Raw genomic sequence first — 23,093 nt, 5'->3', positions numbered from 1 at the left:
GCTGCCTCTATATCCCTATTATCCCTATTTTACAATGTTATGAACACCCTTGCCTCAACCCAGCAAGCTGTACCAATCCCCAATACCCCATCCCCACTTTCTTCCATACTCCCACTGTCAACACCCCCTACATACTTGCTCTCTTTCACACTTCCCTCAGAGACGCATCCACTCACTTCTCACAAACTTCCTATTACACAACACAATAAGCCCTCCCTCAGCCTCTGCTAATCACCAGAAAAATCGCCAACAACAAAAATCACAATAAAATCTTCTTTTCGTTCCAACACCCCCTTTACATTGGGTGATCTACCACAACTACTTCTAGTTCTCACACACACCTTTTGTTTTAAATTATTAGTGTTTAGTTTATTACAAACTTTTCACTTTTTTTTCCAACAATCATCTAATTCCATTCACAAATAAAAAAAGAAGCGAAGAGAGAAATAAGTTCCACTTGTTTAATCCAGTTATTCTTCAAATTTATTTAAGGCTTAGCTCAACCACTCTCTTTTAATTTTTTTAAGGTTGCTTTGAGAACTTTTACCTTGGCAAAGGTGATTCTCTGATTCTGCCCCCCATACAAGAGCTCCCACCCTTTCGCAGCGTCTAAAGCTGCCATTCGAAAAACTTGGTCATAAAGATGGATTGATCTTACATCCTTCAAGTTTGGACAAAACAGGGTCCGATGTTTCAAAGTTTTCCTCTGATAATCACACAGGTAGAATTTCTCGTTTACTTGTTCCCGTCCATACCTCATTAAAGTGGTTTAACTGTGTAGTACATTAAGCCTGAATCTCAGGAACAAATCTCGCTGCTTGGTTTTAGGGAATTTCCTTAGGTTACCTGGGATGACATTCAATTGTACGTAATTTTCTTTTCAGAAAGTATGCGTGATGGAAATTGCTCTTTTTGTGCCAGTCATCTGCCCATAAGAACCTTTTTACATGCATTGGATTTTTGCTAAGGGTTTCAGTTGATGTCCCTAAATTCTGGAGCATTGTTATACCTTGGTTCTTCCATTGGTTTAATGCCCACTCATTCAGACTGAGTCTTTGACCTTAATCACTTCAGATTGCGTGGGGCTGTTAGTCAGATTTGCTTTCCTGAATAGTGATAGTGCATTTCGCGCTACTTTTTCATTTAATGATGTTAGTCCCAATTCATAACGAATGACAGCCACGTGAATGGCCCTTGGCAGATGTAATAATCGTTTCCAAAAGAAACCTTCCAGGTAGTCCCACAATCCCCAGCGGAAACCAATACAGGCCTCGTCCCCAAACGTGAGTACTGGTGACACCTTTTGAATGTAGAAGGATATGATTGGTCTGCCCTGTACTGTGAGATATTTAACTTTCCTCTTTAGGCAATCAATCCATGCGTTCTCCCCTTTTGCCACACTTAACACTGTTCCCAGATATTATATCTCATTTAATGAGCCCAAGCATTTCCCATCTAACAGCCAGCTTTCTTTTTCTTCTTCCTCTCACGATTATGTCAGATTTGGAAGCATTCATTTTCAAACTATTTTTGTCCATATTTTTCTGAAGGATGTTCAATTTTCTCTGCAGATCGATCTTAGTCTGACCTAAAAGGACCAGATCGTCCATGTGTAATAACCAAGCAACCTCCATTCCATTGATCTTAGGTGGGAATGTTGTTTTATAGTCCAAGTCCCTTTTCATATCTTCACTGAAAAAGTTGAAAAAGGTTAGCGCAAAGGGGTATACTTGTTAAAGCCCCTTTGAAGTGTCTACTTTCCTAGTTAGGTTTCTCTGTTGGTCCAACTTAATCTGCATGTTCGTCCCTGAGTATAGATCTTTTATGGCTGATCATTCAGGCATCCTTTTTGATTTTAGTTTCTGCCACAATAAGTCGTGATCTATGCTGTCAAAAGCTTGTTACAAATCTATACAGGCCACATAGATGTTCCCTTTATTATGAGCAACTCAGATTTGGAGGAGACAAAGTAATAGTAGATTTAGGCTGCATCCTACCTCTTTGACAAAACCAGCTTGTCTGCTTTCAAAGCTCCTTGTCACCGTTATCCACTCCTTCAAACGCATTAAGAGAATCATTGCAAAGATTTTTCCTAGGACATTGAGTAGGGCGATCGGTCTATAATTCATCAATAATAGGCGGTCTCCTTTTTTAAATATCGGTACTACTGTTGCCACCTTCCAGTATTTGGGGATTTTTCCCTTATGCATAATTCTTCTGAAGAGAATTTGGCAAAGGTCTGCCCATGGTTCCGGGACAGCTTTCAGGGTGGCGTTGGAAATGCCATCTGGCCCCAGTGCTTGAGATCGACTTGCTTTTTTATGAGCAATACAATTTTCTCCCTATCAAATTCGATGTGCCAAAATGCTGAACTCATATGCCTTCTGGTATAGTATTTAATAAATATGGGCAGGCAGATCTCCCTCTGTCATTCAACAGCTGCCATTCGTTCTTACTGTTATTATTGTTGAATGCCTTCAGCATGGCTTCAGCGTCTCTTTGAAGGCTCATGGTTTTGAGTTGTTTTGACCAGTTTTTATATTTTTGCCACCTTTTACGCAAAAGTTCCTTTTTGTTAAATAACACTAAGGTTTGCAGCTGTTGAAGATCCTTTCTGAGGAGCTTCTTTTGTGAGGCTACCTCTTTATCATAAATATGGGTTGGTTTATGGAGTGGCTTTAGATTTTTAGAGTTAGATTCTCTGAAAGCTAACAGAATTGTGTCGTACTCAACATCTTCTGGCTCGCAGTTTTGCCTCACAAGTAATCTTTTATTATTAGAGGAATATCTTCGGGCAACAGACAAAGTCTATTTTGATCTCCTTCTACTTCAACCCGTTCAGTCCATCATTGGGGGTTTTCTTAGACCGTTCCTGCTGGACAATTAAGGAGCAAATCTCTGGAAGCAGATTTTCTGATACGAAAAAGTAATCTAGAGTAGCTTTCCACTTTCTGTTTGTCCAGGTGGCTGCAGCCGGGATATCTCCCTTGATATTTCCGTTTAGGAGATGGCTCCCTCTCGGCTCCATCTCTTCCAGTCATTTGTGACCACGAAAATTCTTTGGTTCCTTTTCTCCAGTTTTTACTCCTGGCATCCCATGCTTTCCTTAGAGTCAATTTGAGTTAAGGTCGCCACAAATCACTAAACAAATTTTCAATTGATCCAAGTACATTTTGTAAATCCATCTTTCACTAGATCTACAAAAGTTGCTCCCTCGTGGACATCAGGGTTCCAATATTAATTAAATAGAAGTAATAATTTGTCATCTTTCTGTGCCTTTTCCTTCAGCCGAATAAGTGAGATCTGTATATACGGGTTTGGGTTGACAGTCTGCATGACTGTCAAATTAAGTCAGTTTCTTATCAAAACTAGGAGGCCGGAAGAAGGTCTGCCGGTTTTACCTCCTTTGACCGGATTTAAGTACACCATGTAGCTTTCAAACATCAAAGGCTCTTTTAGCCAAGATTCCTGGATGCATATTATGTCTAATTTGAATATTGCTGGGGTCAGCTCATTAAACACATGTAGATAGATATCTTTGAGTGTTCTAGCTCCCAATTTCCAGGTTTCTTGGTCTTTCATTCTTCTGGTTCTAGTCACAGGAGGTGGTGGCTAGAGCGCCCGCCAGTCAACTCAGAAATGTTTGATCTTGTAATGGTGTAGTTTTGGTTTGGTTGTGGGTCTTCTTCTTCATTAGGGTGTCCTCCACCTCCCTTCCCCGTACCGTGATCTAGATCTGCTTAAGGAACATTTTTCTTTATGTGACAGCAGGTTTTCAATATTACTAGCCTTCCCGGGAATACCTCGGCTCCCAGCCAAATACTGGCTCTTTGGTTCCATTCATTTAATGTTAGTCATAGCTGTCTTCTCTTGAGATCGATTCCGTGCATTTTCTCTTCCACTCCCTATCTTTTCTGGCAATTTTTTCCTTGAGTCTTCCCTTCTGCTCAAACAAAACTCAAAGATCGAAAATATCATCATTTTGCATCTAGCATTAACGAAGTCAGGGCCACAAAACTGAGTAAATTTACTTTATCGTTGACTCTTTCATCTGGAAAGTCAATGATCTTAATGTCATCTGTATTAACCACTCTTAATTTTGGAATATGATGTCAGAGGGTCATTATGTTGGATCTGTTGAATATCAGACCGTCATCGGCTCTCAGAATTCTTTGCAATGTAATTGTTAGGCTCTGGCCCCAGTCCAAGTCCACTCTGTGGGCTACCTTATAGTTTGATCGCCTAAGGTCCAGTTGACTCTGACTAGAATGTCCCACCTTGTTTTCTTTGGGCATGTTGAGAGGCGATCGTGGTTTGACTACAAAAGTAGTTCATTTGTTATGATAGCTTGTGACAGGGGACCGTTTGTCAGAGTCATTCTGGGACCTTAGTTTTTCTCTTCTTTCTGACAGGTTGAAGAATGATGGTATGAAGTTAGACTCCAGGGTAGTAAAGAGTCTTTTTTCCTCTGGCTCTTGGGAGGGTATAACCTGGACCACCCTCAAATGTTCCTCCTTGGTGGACAGGTCATCATCTTCATAAACTGATAGGTCCATCAGCTCCATAACACTTGCTTACAGTTCCTCTTGTTGGTTATTGTTGCTTTGAACCTTCGAAAAGGTCTCTGGCTGCAAGATGGTTCCCATCCGCCCGACAAATCTGCATTTTCTACCATTAGGTCACTTCAGGTTGGTTTTACTGCGGTTTGAATCTTTAGGTTTCTCAAAAAACTTTGCGAGCCACAGTTTCCCTGCATTGATTTATTCAAATGTGTAGGTTTCTTTGCTTGTTTTCCTGGTTCAACTATGATGGCCCCTGTTCCATTTCTTCTACCTTGTTCATAAATAGAGAAAGGATTTCTGCTGCCATTTTTCGTGTCGCAAATATCCCTGCTCTTCCCAGTTTTGGGATTCTCCATGTTATCCGACTTTTCACAGTCATTGTGGATTTGGGCCCTAGCTTCTACAGCTGTTGATGTTGTAGTGTCTTTCTGTTGAAGACTTTCAGGTGTACATTTATCCTGGTTCACGTGTGGCATAGTAGGCTCGTAGACAGGGATATCTCTGTCCCCCAACCTTCCTTTTGATGATTCAAGGGATCCTGAAGATGTAATAAAGACTTCTACACCAGTCTTGCCCACCTCATTTAAGTTAATCTGTGGATCTTCTTTAGCAGTCTTTTGAGAGTTGGACCAGGAGGCAATTTCTCTAACTCCCTCATCTTTGTTTCAATCCTCTCTTCTTGCGGCACTGAAACTCTCACATCTGCAGACATTCTGCAAACACTCTACGACGCTACGCATCCAGAGTGGGTGTTTTAAGGAAGTGAAGAATATACTAGAGAGTGAAAGCAGACTCTCTCAGCATGGCCACAGTAACTGGATACTCCTGCAGTCTCCAACACTCTGCTTTATACTGGGTGGAGGGATCCCAGACTCAATAAATATATGGAGTCTCCATCTGTGTCCCTTTTCCATCATTACACAGCGCTGTCTTCTTCCCTAGTACCAGTGTAAAGTGTCCCGTTACACCACAATCATCTATATAAAAAAACTACTTAACTTATGTACAACACCACGTGAGTTTCTAACCTATCAATACAATCCTCTCACACCACACACGTACACACACTCTTAATCACACACTTGAACACTCACACTTCCTTCCCATACCACACTTGTTTTTGTCCGTTGAAGGTGCACTTACATCTCCGTGTTCACCTGAAGTCCTCCATCACGGGGTCCCGTTAACGGACTGCACAATCCAGGAACAGCACCCCGCTCTAGTATTCCATGGCAATAACTCAGCCAGTAAATTCACCTTATTTATGTGGCATCCTAACTCTAGTGGATGTTCATTAAGCCTTAATTCCACCATATGTGTCTCCATCCTAGATGCACATACTATATGTTTTGTTTTGCCAGGAGAATGTTGGCATGCCACTTACAATCTTTGTGCGAGATGGGTATTTTCTCTTGAGCTGACCACCCCTTTCAGCTATGTGGGGGTCTGTCTTTTATGTTCCTATTATAAATAGTCAAATGAGTCTCACGATTACAACAATGTGGAGAAGAGGTGCTGAAGCGTTGAGCTGTGCATGCTGGATCTTTCCACCGGAGTGTGATGGAAGAGGAGTAACTATGAATTTCAAGGAGAAACACACCTAAGACTTGAAACAACAGCGAAAAAATTAAGAAAAGTGCATTGGTGTCAATCTTATTGTGTTTCTGTGAATGGACTTTGAGGCTCGTATTGGAGCCCCTGCGTAATTCGGTGGCAGGGACCTGTACGCATGCACTTTGACGTGCACAGGTCCGCGCCATAGAATTTTGGTCATTTGCATGGCAGAGTGCATAAGCACAGGCCAAAAGGTAGATGGACAAGCATGTATGGCACATTTTGCCCTGCACGTTTCCACTCCATTATGCAAATAAATTAAATGCTGCCTGCCATGTGTGCATGGCAGGAAATGTTTACAATGGTTCTCTATGGGGTCCACCTGTTCTTTGCTGGTGCATAATGCCAGTGGACGCATAGGCATGCCCAGCATTTGTGCCCGCATGAAAATGCACAAGGGCACAAATGCTGGGAGTATTTATATGGCAGGGAGGAAGTTGTGTTCTTCCACTCCTCTCTACGATAAAAATTGGTGAAAATGGGGTGCATCGTTAATTGAATGCATAAAAGTCATATGCAGGGCTTTTCCGCTTTATTTTTTTTTATTCTTAGGAGTGCCATATATAACATGAAACATCACTTTTCTGGCCTATATAAGCCCCTTTCATGGTACACATATACAGTTTAACTTTAATTTCAAACATCCCCCAACCTCCCTGATTCAACAATAGGACGACGGGCGCATTCAAACATCCGGGATCTGTGAGGAGATTCTATACTGAAAAGTTCACATTCTCCGTCTCTATGACCATTGAGTCTAGAGATGCGTTGCAAGCGAAAACCTATGCGCTCGTATCCCCTCTGTGCTCCTGGGCTATGAGCTTCGATAGCTACTATTTCGTGGGTGGGCTGAGAACTGTTTCTCTTGAGAAGTATGTAAGTCATGAATGGCCCCGGTGATATTTTCCATCTGCTATATCTCCCTGGCTTTGAGGGCCCACATACTTTTCCCCCTGTTAGTTCTGGCCATTTCTACTTAATTACTCTGCACACCCTGGCCGCAAAAAGCAGAAAGTGTGCATGGATGGAAGGTGTTTCCAGTCGTCTTCACCCTCTTCTATACCAAACAATAAAAGCAGTGGGTCCTTGCCCTTCTAATTCCTTAATCCAACCCAGCACTTCCGTCTAAAAATTCAGTATTGTCGGACATGACGACCACATGGGGCAATAGTTTGCTCTTTGGCCGATTTCCCAACAGCATGAAAGGTTGACTCCTGGGAACGTCTTAGAGAGAGGGTCAGGAGGACATTGCAACCTATAGAGATGTTTTAGACTGTGCAATGTATACTGACACATTATGGACAAACTATGCATGTTCTTACGCAGATGCTCCCACTGTAGATCACTAAACTATCTTTCCAGTTATCTTTCCTATCATTTACTGAGACCATCAGCATTGCCTCCCTTTGCTCCCAGCAAGCCCAGTAGATCCCAGAGATCAGCCCTTTTGAGGAAGTAGCATTACTCAGTATGACTTCTTTTGCGGTCCATCTCTCTGCACCCCACTTTCCATTTCTCAGACATCAAACTCCCCTTCAATTGTAGGTAGTGAAAGACTGAGAGTGTCTTCAGATATAGCTCCTCTTCCAGCTCTTCTATCATAATAAAGTTGCCCCGCCCCTTGATCATTTGTCCCACCCTCTCAGGCCCTCTTTCAGCCAAGTTTGGAAAAACAGTGGCTCCTAGATATCATCTCTTTTTTTTTATTGGTTCAACTGAACTAAATCAGCTTTACAATATTTTAAGAAAGTGGAAGGAGAAGAAAAATACTTCAGTAAAATCAAATACAAAATAGATTTAATTTTAACATGACACTTAAAAGTTAACAATAAGAATATTAAGATCAAAACACAAATACCAACAAGCAAGATCATCAAGAAAGCACAAAAGAAAAGGAGAAAAGAAAGGAAGGAAACAAAATAAAATCCTTCAAATTCCTACATAATAGAAGGGAAGAGCCACATAATCTAGACTTCATTATTCAGATAAGTTTAAGTCATTTAAAAAGAAGATTACTGCAATTCGTAATGCAGTAGTTTGTCCATCATAAAGCCTCCAATACATAGTTTCTGTTGACAGATTTACAAAATTCTGGAATACCTTTATAAAGTGTTGTTCTCGTTCCTGTCTCAACATTACACATTCTGTTACCAAGTGGCGTATGGTCTGTGGTTGGTCCACAAACATACAAAACCAACAGAATTTATCTTTTGATAATATAATTGCACGTTTTGCTAGCAGATCTTTAGTTTGCCAAAGTTCAAATCTTATACGTATACATTTTACTATATGCGCTGGAGAAGGTCATTTATATAAATACAGTTCCAAATGGCTGACCTTCTTATGCAAAAACAGATTTTTCTGAAAATCTCGGCATGTCAGACATTTGTCTCTTGTCTTCTGCCAATCATGTTGAAATAATTTGGTTTTAACCCTATTCGGGTTTGTAAGAAGATCATCCAGAGACACATCAGCGTCAGCAAGAGCATTTATAACCAATCCACGCCATTTACATATATATTGAGTTTGAGGTGAGGATACATTTCCTAAAAAGAGATATCATCTCTTATTGGTGGGGCCCATATAAGACTGAGGAGAGATGGCCATTTGGTAACGCTTTTCATTTCATGTCTTGTCCACCATAGCTGCCAGAATGGTCCTAATATTCTGTGCTGTAGCCCCTTACAGGGTATCACCCACTTGGGGTCCCATAACCATTCATCCACTGTTACAGGACATACAGGATGGTTTTCTATCCCCAACCATTGTCTGTCTGTTTCCCCTCACCAATGTGGTATTAACGTCCGCATCTGTGCCGCTCGGTTGTTATTGGGTGGACACATTTAAATATGAGGTTCCAATGCTCTTTCGTTCTTTTTCCACCAAGTGTTTCGTAGCAAAGGGCAACTGATGATTGATACTGTATGTACAGTTGTTTGAAGAACAGTTGATATCTGTTGCTAAAGACATGGGTGAAGGAAGTTGAAAGTGCGTTCTGCGTGCCCTGATTACTCTGGGACTCACCGGCTTCTGTGAAGGAAGTAATGAGCTGTGTTGCTTGCTCGACACATCCTTTATCTCCTCTTCTAATCGTGCAGCATCATTATGAACTCAAGATTGGAATCTACTGACTGTTGATTACTTAGCCAAATACTTGAATACAGGTGCAGTTAAGTAGTGAAGCTGATGATTCTGGGCAGTGCATATTGGGGTTAATTTTAGAAGTCCCTGAAGCATACATGAAGGTCCTAAAGAAAGGCACAAAGGTGTTACACCTGTCTTAACACCTTCATTCACGCTCGTGGGCATTTTCTAGGTTTTTTTAGAGGTTTGGGGCTGCAGAAAGGAAGTTGCATGTCTGTCTCACTTTTCCCCTCTGCCTTCAAAACCCGCTTAGTTGTAAACCACCATGTCATGTTCATGCTGGTCTGAAACCAACAGATTCCAATGGACTCTGCCTGCTCTAAACACAAGCAAAAAGCGGTTGGATTCCAAAGGGATCCATTGAGAACGCTGTCTGACATGCATATATGGCAGGTGGCGTTTTTTCATTTTGCAATGAGGAGGGCAGAAGGGAGGCATAAATTACATTATGCCACTATTTTATACCTCCATTTTGCCACTCAAAAAGCTATTTGCACAAGCATGGCATTTTCATTCTGGAATAAAACCAATGGATTCCTAGGGAATCTGCCTGTTTTCTGCACCAGGAAAAAACAGGCAGATTGCATGGGACTTAAATTGTAAATGCTGTCTGCCATGCATACATGGCAGGTGCCATTTATTCATTTTGCAATGTGGAGAATAAAAGGGAGGCGTAAAGGCCCTTCCACCACCATTTTACACCTCCATTTCACACACTGCAGTGCAAATGACAAAAATAAAGCGGAGGAACATGTTTGCCCATAAGTGCAAATGTAAGCCACCTCCTCCGGCCAATTGACACATAATTTCAAAATGAGCTTCATGGAGTTTAAGGGAAATGTGAATATAAGTAAAAAGTGGATAAATTATGGGGCTCTCTTTAATTAAATGCAATTGCATGCAGGCAACCGTCTAAGTTATCACTTATCGGGCAAGATTAACAGAAGCATTATATAATGGTTCAATCCCATTGAAAAAAGCTTTGCAAAAGCAGGCCCGTGGGCTGTTGGTTCATCTGCATGCAATTTTGTTCATTTGCGAGGTAGGGTGCAAAACCAAAAAAAGGAAAACAAGGTGAAATCGCCTTTACTCTTCAGTTTTATGCTCCGTTTTGCATAAAAGAAATGATGCCAGCAAAGAACACTTTGCAGGCAGTGTTGTTTAATGGATTCCAATGGAATCCGCCTGCTCTTTAGCAAGTGGTAATTCGAGGCAGATTCCATAGGAATCTATGTAATGTACTTTGCATGCAGCTTTTACTTTTTTGCAAGATGGAGAAAAAAATTAAAGAGTAAAGGTGTGATTTCGCATTTACTCTTTACATTTGCACTCATCCTTGCAAAAGTTGAAAATTGTGTGCAGGAGACCCAACAGCATGTATGTTGGCAGTCCCTGAGTGCAATGGGCATTTTTTTAAATGACCACCCTTATGCTTTTTTCTTTGCGTTAATTATATTCATTTATTGTAACTTAATATTTGCATTTGTTTGTGTTAATCTATTATTTTGCTAGCTTATAGTTGAAAAATTGAAACAGAAACAAAATGGCAATGATCTCATGCAATAATTGGGGGGAACAAATATATATTAAATCACTCAAATTAAATCTAAAAAATATACATTTTATTGCGAATGTTGAAATTACACATTTATATGAATATATATCACAAATTGACAAAGTATCACAGTTATAGATCGAATAGATGTCTGCAACAATTCAGGTGATAGCAGGAATACACAAATGCATATCACATCGCGGTTTTAAATACCTCTAATCTGTCAAAAAAAGAATTAAACAATGAATTAATCATATATTTTTCCAACAAACCATTGTATTCTGACCCAACCCAACATGTTTCTGTCCTTGGAGTTACAATTGTTGGACATTCCTCAGGGGTTTATTCTGTTATGTATCTCCTTTCTGATTAACACTTATAGTGTCTGCTGTTTCAAATCACTCATTAGAGTTCCGAAAAACACACCAATCCTTTAGATGCACCAGACAATCCACAGAGTGACTGAAAACAACAACACATTCTAGAAACAAATAAATATATTTTTAAAACCAATTGAGTCTACCCCTATTTAATTATTTTCAAGTATCAATATAATTCTATAGGGATTCAATTGCCACACCTCTAAACTACATTACATTACCACATGTATTTTCTGGTGGTGTAGTGAACTCCAAATTAATTTGGACCACTCCCATTTTGTGCCAATTTATGCAACTTCAGACTTATAGACACAACAAATCTAAACATAAGATTCAAACGATAGGCTTGCAGTACAGCAAGGTTCTCTCCCTGTTAGTGTCCCCTTCACCAGTACACATAACATCTCAGTTGTGACAATGATGTACAAACTTAAAAATGTTTTTACACAACAGGAATCATCACAAACAGAAGATTTTATATTCACTATGGTCATATTTTCCATGAAAACCGCTCGCCTTACAGTTGTCAAGGTATCTAAGGGAAAAACAGAAGCCAACAAGTTCTGGGATGAACTACACCACTCTTGTGTATACGTTTACAAAGCTCTTATATGTAACCGGCTGCGGTAACTCAAGCAAACATACCTTCTGTAACTGAGTCAAAAATTTGCCCTGGTCATAATTCCTTTTGTCAAACAGTACATCCGTCCAGCAAACCCAATGAGACTCAGAAGATATTCCCCAAATCACGTTGCAATGTAAGTATCAGCGTGTCTGCATACATGTTAAACCAACAACTAGACCATTCTAGAGCAGATGAGTGTGGAGAGCAGATGAGTGTGGAGAGCAGATGAGTGTGGAGTGCGGATGCGCGTGGGGTGCTGGTGAGTTCGGGGAGTGGGTGAGTGCGGGGAGCAGGTGATTGCGTAGGGTGGGTGAATGCGTAGAGCAGATGAAGGTGTAGTGCATGCGAGGGGATAAAGCAGACAAATGCCTAGAGCGGATGAGTTACATAGACCGGGTGAGTGTGTAGAACGGATAAGCATGTAGAACGGATGAGTGCGGAATGCATGCAGAGCTGATGAGTGCGTAGAACGGATGAGTGCAGGGAACGGATGGATGAGCGCAGAGGGATGGATAATCTGAGCGGAAGAATGTGTAGAGTGGAGGACTGCATAGAACAGACTAGTGGGGAGAGCCGACAAGTATATAGAGCAGACGAGTGCATATGAGCGAATGAGTGCATATGAAAAAAGGGGTACGTAGAGGGGATGAGTGTGTAGAGGGGATGAGTGCGTAGAGGGGATGCGCGTGTGGCGGACAGGAGTGCATATGGCTGACAGGAGTGCATGTGGCGGAAAGGAGTGCATGCATGAGGCTGACAGGAGTGCATGCATGAGGCTGACAGGATTGCATGCATGGGGCAGATAGGAGTGCATGCGTGGGGCAGACAAGAGTGCATGCGTGGGGCAGACTGGAGTACGTGGGGTGGACTGGAGCGCGCATGGTGGACTGGAGCGCGTGGGGTGGATTGGAGTCCATGAGTGCATTGAGCGGACCAGAGTGTGTGGAGCAGACTGGGGTGCATGGAGTGGAGAGGAGTGCATGGAAAGGACTGGAGCGCATAGAATTGTGTGACGTATATAGTATGATTTGGAATGCAGAGAACATTTGAAAGAGCTTATAACCCATCATATCACACAACCATGCTTACTCTCTCCTTTACACCACCACTCAACTAGAACACAGAGATACTATGATACCATTCGGTATAACTGTTCTCATACCAACATCCGCCGCACACTCCCCATCATTCTAAGTAAACACTGCTGGTTACACACCCCCCAGCCAGGCGTTCTGCTCAGGCCTAACGCAGCCACATTCGGTCTGGATAAATCCTGCCAGAACAAACACATACTCCTGATCTCTCAACCACCACAACTACCGCTAAGAAGCAGCTATTACACGAATACCGCACCAGCTGCACACATACCCGGTGCTCACATGCACCTTAGACTCTCTCTACTCTCTCTACTGATCTGAACTTCGGTACCCAAGGGCGTTCAACCTACCAGCGCCTTCAGTCCATACCAATAGTATATAAGGCACTATATACATGCAAAATAACATAACATAACATAACATAACATTCAAGGACAACGCCCTCAGAACCTTAATACACGTTTATTAGGTAACTAGACCATTAAGCATAGCCAGACACACATGTCAACAGTGTCTACATATGTATCCCACACCTACAAGGGGGCGCAGGAGCCTAGATATGCATTAATCGAACTGATCAATCAGAGGGAATCTACAGACATACTGGGAAATTACATCTACTAATGTATCCTATGTTCTCAACACTGAAGTGGCTTTAAGCTCTGCCTTGCAGCTACCAATCACCAAAGTATATAAACATGCACGTATTCTAAGGTTAAGAACCAGGACAAGCATATTCCCAGGCAACGTTACCATAAGAAGTATCAAGACACATTAAAATACTCTAAAATAGCACAGCCGCCTAAACCCAGTAAATCTAGATCCAAAATATCACTACTTCATTGTATATTGTGCCATTCAACATTCTCATTGAACCCAGTCATTATTAACTTAATGTTAATACGTTTCTGTTCCATTCTCAATAATTTCTGGTTCATCACTGTTTGATTATTGCCTTTCATTTTCACGATCACTCACTGTAAATCAACCAACGTATGCCCCATAGTCAAATAATGTTTGACTAATGGTGAATTTTCAATTTTATTTTTGATACAGCTACGATGTCCAATGATGCGTGTTTTACATTTGCGATTTGTCTTCCCAATGTATCTTAACACACATGGGCATGTGATCATGTAGATTACAGTCATGGGGCCTCATTACGACCAAGGTGGTAAGGGCTTAACTGCGCCATAAAAGGTGGCAGCGCCGTTAACCCCTTACCGCCTAATTACGAGGTCCCTTTGCGGGTCCCCACCTTAACGGCTGATTTTGCCAGCCGTTAAGGAAGGAACCAGCAAAGGGACCTTCGAGGTAATTACTGTACCGCAATTTGCGGTACCGTAATTACCGCCTTCCCCATTCCCATTGAGCCCTATGGGGGCAAAAATGGAAATGGGGAAGGGCCAATGGTGAATGGGGAATTACCGCCCCGCCAACCTTGGAATGGGGCGGTAATTTCGCCATCCACCATGGCGCAATCAGTAAAATACCGACCTCAACCATGGCGCTAATAGCGCCATGGTTAACGCCTGGGTTGTAATGACCCCGATGGTATTGCAATTAGTACAATCTATTAACTGCCACACACACAGCAAACCCAAATACACCGTTCTTGTGGCATAGGTGTAGTTGCACATGAACAATTAACCACATTTGTGATGTCCAATGATAGGGTCCATGCCCCACCATTCTGTGGTAGTTTGAAGAGGCATAGCTTTAGATTTCAGATCATTATAATGTCACAGATGTTAGTGCTTTTCTAAACAGGGAAAATTAGTTCAGCTGCTGATTTATTGAAACAACGTCTCCAATTCTTTTTCAGAATTGTTTTTATCCTGTGAGATAAATTTGTAAAGGTATTCACAAAAAACAATGTATCCATATCAGCTTTAATTCCACTATGTTCCAAAAATGCTTCTCGATTATTTTTATACGCTCGTTTTAAGGAACGCTTCACCAATCTTTTGGGATAAACTCTCTGCCTAAGTTTGTCATATAAGCACGATGCCTCTGACATGTATGATTGCTTATTTCCTCCTGAGTTGCAAAAATTGACCAAAGGAAAGATTATTTTTTGATGTGTTTCACATGATTGCTTTTCTAGTGTAACAATGCATTTCTATCCTTTTTCTAATGGAACAGCTTAACCTGTAGGGTCCCATTAACATGTATGATGGTATATCATGATGTGTAAAAAGTTAATACCTGTTTTGTGTATTGATCCAATCAATAGAATTGAGGGCAAGTTCCACCGATCCTGACCAAATCAACAATATGCCATCTATGTAATGTGTAGGAGTGAAAGCACAATTGATCAGGGCGACCAAACAAGATCAGCACACCCATATTTTTAATGAATCATATAGCAAATGCCACTCTTGTAAAGTTTTACAAATAAATTTTAGTTTTCAAACACATGATTTGATACAATAAATAGTGACAGATCACAATTATACAGGACAAAGAATCTAGTAACTGTACAAGTGGTACATAAACTCAATGAACATTGTTGTCAAAACATTTTGTGTAAGGCAAACATAAAGTAAAAAGGTCCCACATAATTTTATCGGATTGTACAATCTTATTAGAAAAACAACAAGTTGATTTAATCAACTGAGACTCGTGACATTGTTGGCATTAAACAGTGGGGAAAGAAATGTCGACACAGATGTGTTTCGGTGACTGGTTGTTTTTCAAATTAGATTGCATGACAGGGAGGAGGCGCAGATCGTATTTAACGATTCCACCTCCCACCCACCATATAAATACTCCACCATTTTAACCAGCATGACATTTTGCATTCTGCTGTAAATACTGTGGATTCCTATGGAATCTGCCTGTTTTGTACATCAGCAAATAGCAGATGGTTTCTATAAGAGTTAATTGTGAACTCTGCCTGCCAATTCGTAAATGGCAAGCAGTGCTTACCTTCTTTTCACTGTTGAGTGCAAAAGGGTGGCGTAAAATGGAGCATGCCACAATATTACACTCCCCTTTTGCACTCCACCATGCAAAAGATGAAAATTACTTGGAGGGGACCTCTGTATGCCACAGTGTAAGCCAGTGGTCTTCAAACTCCGAGGATGCCACCCCTAGGAGGGCCCAAACGATGTGTGTGAGGGCATGTGACTCTTTGAAAAGGGATCAACTGCTTTAATAGAAAATATATAATATAAGCAGTTACAGCTTGCGGGTAGAGGGACCTGGAAATAATATTTTGCTTAGTGGGTGAGGGGGCTCAGTATAAGAAAGTTTTAATACCACTGGTGTAAACACAGCAGGTCCCATCCGCATAAGTTATGAGAACTTTGAAAACGAGCTCCAGTGCATGTAACTGAATATGAAATATACAGTAATAGAAAAATAGACACTAACCTTTCATTGAGTGGTGGACATGTTAAAGAGGTTTGTGTGGGGCCCCGTGTTGTTATAAGGGATTATCACAAACTGCTAACAGCATTAGAAGGAACATTTCTCGATGAGGTGTCCCACCATATTGGCAACAAGGCTTCCAGGAAAATGCGCCATGTCAGGAACACAGGAACACAGGTTACATTTCTGCAAAGGAGAATACAAATGCAGATTAAAGATGAGGAAGGTAATGGGGGAGAGAAGACTTAGAAAGAGTTTTTACTTGTGGGGGAATAAACTATGACTGAATGGGATGAGGCTAATAGATAGTTTAGAGAGGTCCCAACACCATTTCTGGGATTTGGCACCACTGGAACAGGAAAGGCATTCTGGAGACCAGGTATGAAAGCAGGCAAAGACTCAGGCTGGATTTCAAAAGAGATCTGTTTATTCTTTCAAGCAGATCGGGCTACAGCATACAGCACACAGCAGAAAACTTAGCAAACTCCCAACTCTCTCCTGATTTCAGCCCCTTATACACAGTCTTAAAAAGTGAGGTCATTTAGTAATTAACAATCTTTCCAGCATACCGGGGTACAGCATACAGCACACAGCAGGAAACTGAGCAACTCCCAACTCTCTCCTGATTTCAGTCCCTTGTATACAGTCTTAAAAAGTGAGGTAATTTATTAATTAATATAAAACATCCCGATTGGTCTTGGTACTTGAAGACAGCCCCTTTTCGAATCCCTGGTTTGTGCCTTAACTGCCACCCAGAACTAGTCCAAACAAGTTTCACCTCATTCTAGACCGGTGGACTCTTCATGAACTTCTATGAAAAAATGTATCCACTGACATCATCATGACTAGCAAAAGTCCACCATTTTAGAAATTGCCTGACTATGCCTGGTTATCACCAAATGGTGGACCAACATATTCTTGATCAGAACTTGGACCCTGCTCAGATTTGAATCTAGATTTTTAGTAACTATGATAAGCATGTACTACTTGACATACTCTCTATTGCGCAAGACATTCTGACCCCAAATAATACATGTCACCCTTAACATGTATTTTGTTGCCCTTTTAAGCCCTACAAGTCTGATTTTTGCATACTCAGAACCATTGATCATCCAGACAAGTTATCTACATTCGCTTTGAGGGGGGGTGGGATCTATCTCCTGTACATTCAGTAAGAGGGGGAGTTCTACCCTCTATACAAAAGGATCATGATATTCAAAGGTCAACTGGTTTTGTACAATCTAGTTTGCAGGAGAAATCTCAGATTCTGTGCAATATGAATTGAGTGTGGCTGGGATGACAAGAACACATTTGTGATTTGAAGCATATCACTGGTGGCCAGGATTTGAAAGAATCGTCAAAATACTGAGAGTGTCATGTATGGTGGATCTCAAAAGTGTTTAAAGGACATATCCAACTTTATCACCTTTAAATCTATCAGACTTGTGCTGCTAGGATTTGAGTGCATATATCTTAGGACCAAAAACCTTAGGTCAGGGTACAATTGATTTTGTAATCGTTATGATTGATATATGCTCTAAAGCTATAGAAACAACAATAATGAACATAGTTTCTAGCCATGCTAACATTTTCTGCCATGAAGAGTATTCAGCTATTACACTAATGGACAATGGAACCGAGTTTACTAGCAGGGAAATGGCTAGTATTTCAATGATTGTGGCATGATTCAATAATGTTGATGTGTCGTCCCGGGACTAGTGATGCTGTAGAGCATGGTAATAGATTTCTGATGGATATTGAGGAGGTGGTTCCAGAAACAAGGGTGGTTTGTAAGGTAGCAATACTGCAAAGAGTGAGATCTATGCAATTCTCACGACATAGCACTACAGGACTAATTCCTTTTGAGGTCCTATGCAGGTGGGAACCAAACTCCAGAGTCTGTCCGGCCTGTTTGGAAAGTGATAGAGGTGCAACATATGGCACAAAACTGCAAGGTCAAGGGATAGAAGAACAAAACGAAAGCAGATATGACGTGAGGAAAGCTGTGACTATTAACCATTTACTGGTGAGTGACCGTGTGAAAATAGGGTTTCCATGACCAATTATGAATTAAATGAGATTGTATCCTGATCCAGTGAGTGACACTGAATGTGGTACACACTGTATCCCCAGTGACACAGGGAGGATCCATAATGAAAGCCAGCTTGCAAGGTAGAAGAGGCTTCTGCTTTTCTATCTATGTGTTTAGTTGTAATTTAATATATCTTTTGACATGAAGTTATCATTTTTGTTTTCTTGGTATTAAAGGAAATAAGATTTGTTTTAATATTTCTTCATATTACCTTGAGGTAAATTAGGAAGGTCCTTGTTCTAATTAATGTTGTATTACACATAATGCAATCCACCTGCCTCCACATGCTATACATGTTGTTTTACTGGGAGAATTTACTGATGTCCCACAGGATATTCCATCTGGAGATTCCAGGTGAGAAAGGTGTTCTCCCCTGAGCTGTCCAGACCTGTCTGCTGTGTACGACCTGTATGTTATCTTCATATTGATCATATGCAATTAAAATTCAGCAAATCCATCTTCACATCATTTGAGACTCTTCTTCATTTCCTTGAATCCAATGTTTAGCTTGACCTCAGAAGAAAAGGTGAACATTTTACAAAAAAAGTAATTTGAAGTTTAAAAAAAAATGTTTTCATGAAGTGGAGAGGAGTGAAAACTCTCACTTTCAATACAAGCACAAAAAACATTCTGCTTTCAGACAACCAAAAGAGGTGAATAGAAAAATGCCTACAGTAGCATCAGGTGCTACTGTAGACAGTTTAATTCCATCGTCAAAATGACAGAGGGCAAATGGAGTTAAACAAATGTCAAAGTGAATGCATGCAGTTTCACAGAAATATAAAAATCTATATTTCTCTGACACTTCTATATCTCCCCCTTACCAAAGTTGTATACTATATTTAGTATTTAACTTGTCTTTTTACAGTATTCGAAGACTATAGCTAGTCTTTTTTAGTTTTCCATAGTATTTGTTTTAAGCAGCATACTATATGAAGACTGTTCAGCATGCTGAATACTAGTCGATTACTAATAGAATACTAAAACAATGCTTGTTTCTAGTCTTTTAGTCTTCATTTAGTATTGAATACTACATTACCACTATTGACCACTACTGAGAAGACAAAAAAAGATGAAAATAAGATCTTCCATTTCGGTGAGGGTCCGCTCTCCTAAAAATTACTGCATGCCGCAACAGTAATTATTGCATCCACTAATTGCCTTAAAGATTCTTCTGACTTCACTATGAGAACCTATGAGAGAGCCACACGGTGGCCTGAAAACCGTGCAGTTGAACATTTTCGAACATATTCACATAGATTTACCCTGGGACAAAGTAGATGTCCAAAGTAGCTCACACATACAGTAGGCGCCACTCACCCTATTCCCTTAGCGCTGCACTGGATGAAGCCTGAAGATGGCTTGAGCAGCCCTCAGGTCATCTCCAAGAATGTATGATATTCTAACGAGAGCTGGGTGCATTTAATTTCAATATGGTGACTTCACCACACCAGCTCAGGGGAGCTCTTGAAAGACTCCTCCAAGCTGGCGTGGCACGGGAGTGTTATGTACGTGTCACGTCACTACACAACAGCGGGACATGACGTATTAAAATGAACGTGCGTCGGGTCGGAAACCCCGGCAGTCCCTGAGTAGATATCAGTCCCTGCTTCATGTGCCTCATCTAGCGGGTGGGAGCCTGCATGTATGGTCAGCGCGACCCCGCCCACCCCCCTGTGCAGGCATTCTACTAATGTGGATCCAGAGACACACCCTGGATCCAACATGGGGCTGCCCGGGTTGCCCATGTCTAAAGCCGGCTCTGCATGGCCTCTTGAGTTCAGCCTTCCCGGACAAGCCCAGGAAAGTCGGCATGTGCTCTTCCGCAGCACACGTGGCTCTGCACTTGTCATTAACCACTGCCAACAAGGCTGGTTCAGTGCCAAATTTGGCAGTGAAGCCTAAAGCAGAGCGCGTTCGCATTAAAGTAATCCCCAGGACCCCTGCCAGCTGGGTGCAGGTGACTTATCTGTTGGTTTTACCTGCAACAAACGTTGTCAGTATATGTCTGCTGACATTTCACAAAGGCTGAGGTATTTGAACAGTATCCTTACTGTTGTCTGTGGTTCTAGCCATTGGCACTGCTTTAAAGAGTTCAGGATTTAGAAGGCATTAGTTGCTAAAACGTCTTTGATAAACCATAAACGGCGAGGATTATCGGAGCAGGCAGTGCATTTAAACATGTTGCTATGAGTACGACGCATAGATTAACACGTTGTCGGGATGGAAGGGAACCAGAAATGCCCTTCTTTGCTCTTTGATCTCATTTTTTCCAAAAAAGCGCACTAACATATTTGGAGACAGGGATCTGTGAAAACATCTGTTTTGGGACCACATAAAAAATGCACGGATCTCAGGCCAGCATCAGTTTGTGTCAAAGTGGTTTTTCACATCCGGTTTTATATTGTTCTTTGCGCTGTCAAACTTGTCTCCCCCCTTACTCAAGAGTCCCAAAAGTGTTAGAGATTTGATGTCCCAGCCATCTTGCCGAGCTGGACAGCTGCAGAATTGCTCCACTGGTGTCACTAGAACCTGCACAGGCTCAAAAGCTAATGTGCTGATTGCATGGTAGTCACCATAACAACACTGACTTCCGGTTGCTGCAAAGCGGTATCAGAGGCAAACGGACACGGGTTCAAGGGCAGAGCGGGTGCACCTACGCCTGTTTTGCGACTTTCTTATGGAAAGTGGGACCTGCTGTGTTATGATATGATATGATATGATAGCGCGGACCTGGGGATCAAACCTCTGTTGCTCCCTGTCGTCTTGATCCCAAGGCGAGCACGTTGACACTGAGCTATCCTCCCTGTTGCGTTGGCGAGTTTACTTCTTTGGCATGAAGATGTGGGGGATCAAAATGGGTGAGTTATTTCTAAATCACTATTATTGATTGTGAAATTTAGCTTTTGCCAGGGGGGAGGATTGTGGTTAAGTACTTTATAATTGCTGCGCTGTTTTTCATTACGTCAATGCATACAGGTCATGCAAGTAGGCCAGCACACTTACAGCCCAGTGCACATAATGATGCTTCCGTTTTGGAAGCATTCTTTGGTGATGTCAAAATAGAGAGGATTCCAGCGGTTTGTTGAACAATTGGACACAGCTGCATCAGTCACGTGGTTTGAAATATCAATTCTTGGGACCAACAGATGTAACGCCCGTTTTTGCTTAGCAGACCTGAGGTGCCACAAGGAGGCCTTCTCGCCCAGGCTTCAATAACTGTGAATGAAGGGGCCTGCAGCCTGAGGTGTGGTGGACAGTGCGCCTCCATAGCCCTTCTCTGCCCCCCTGGATGTCTCACCTATTTCCAGAACGCTTGTGGTAATTCTTAACCTGACAACAAAATACAGCTAAAAATTATTTCATTGACCCGCCTTAAACAACGCTGCCCCTAGCTACCTCTCAGATAAACTACATAGAAGAACATCCATTAGACCAACCAGAGCTGGCAACGCCAATTGCCTTGTAGTACCTAGATACAGGCTCACAACGATTGGTGGCAACAGCTTTCCCGTGAAGGTTGCTAAACTCTGGAACTCACTGCCACAAAACTTGAGAGTAGACCAACCCTACCTACACCTTAGAAAGAACTTTATCAAATACATCATCTCTAATGACCCCTAGTCTCCCTATCATCCACGCTGCCTCTGCCCTCTTGCCCCTTCTACCTCCACGGCACACTACCAGTATTCCTAGATTTCTAGTTGAACAATGCTACATTGTCTATAATGCTATGTGTTATTTATTCTGTTATTTTCTGTTTCTGTGCACTATATTGTAACCTGCACAAATCTGTAAAACTCTGTAAGCCTTGCATTATCTTACTGCTGCGCCCTGTAACCTATGGGTTTGGTGCGCATTAGAAGTGAATAAACAAACAAACAAACCACGACCCCAGCATATGGGATCTGGGTAGACCTACCTTTAATGCCTGGATGCTCTCACCAGCAGTGTGCGAAGCAGTGTGCCTGGGCACAGGGCAGCCATAACTAGCGTGCTTTCAAGCACTGGGACGTCTAACATCAATAACAAATCGTTCACAATCCTGCACAATGCGACTCAACTGGCCCAGTCCTGCTAGTGGCAATAGACACGTTTATACTTTGCGAATGTTCTTAAAAGGCGCACAAACACGCGCAACCTCAACATTAAAGCATCACTTTCTTGGACCGACAAACTACCTCAACGGGTGCGGGGTTCACAGACTTTAACTCACCTGCCAGACATTGTTAGTGCTTACACTTTCACAAGCACCATCGTCTAATGTGCTGAGCAATTGCCCCACAGCTGTTGTCCCCACTTCATGAATATGTCAGCTCCTGATTCCAGTCTCAAAGTGATCATAGATGTTCCCAAAAAACAACATCAAGAAATGATGGCAAAGCGAGTGTCGTCTCTGGTGTTCTGGGGTCAGAAGTCAAAGCAACAAAGTTAGAGAGTCAATCTGCCCAGTGGAAGTGGGCACCGGAGGGGAGACAAATGCGCTGCTAAGCAATGATAGACCCATGCGAGACTTGCCTGGCCATTTGTGCACCTATTTACCACCTAAAGGGAATGGAAAGGGATGAGCGAATATATGTTGCTGATTCTGGATTTCGAAATAAATGGTCTGGTGAAGATCACAGCCAAGGAAGAGATGGATTCTATTG

The sequence above is a fragment of the Ambystoma mexicanum genome, chromosome 3p (genome assembly GCF_040938575.1).
Source record: "Ambystoma mexicanum isolate Mex_15411 chromosome 3p, UKY_AmexF1_1, whole genome shotgun sequence".
NCBI classification, from domain to species: Eukaryota; Metazoa; Chordata; class Amphibia; order Caudata; family Ambystomatidae; genus Ambystoma; species Ambystoma mexicanum.
The sequence above is the reverse complement of the archived record's forward strand: the minus strand, read 5'-3'. Positions refer to the sequence as shown.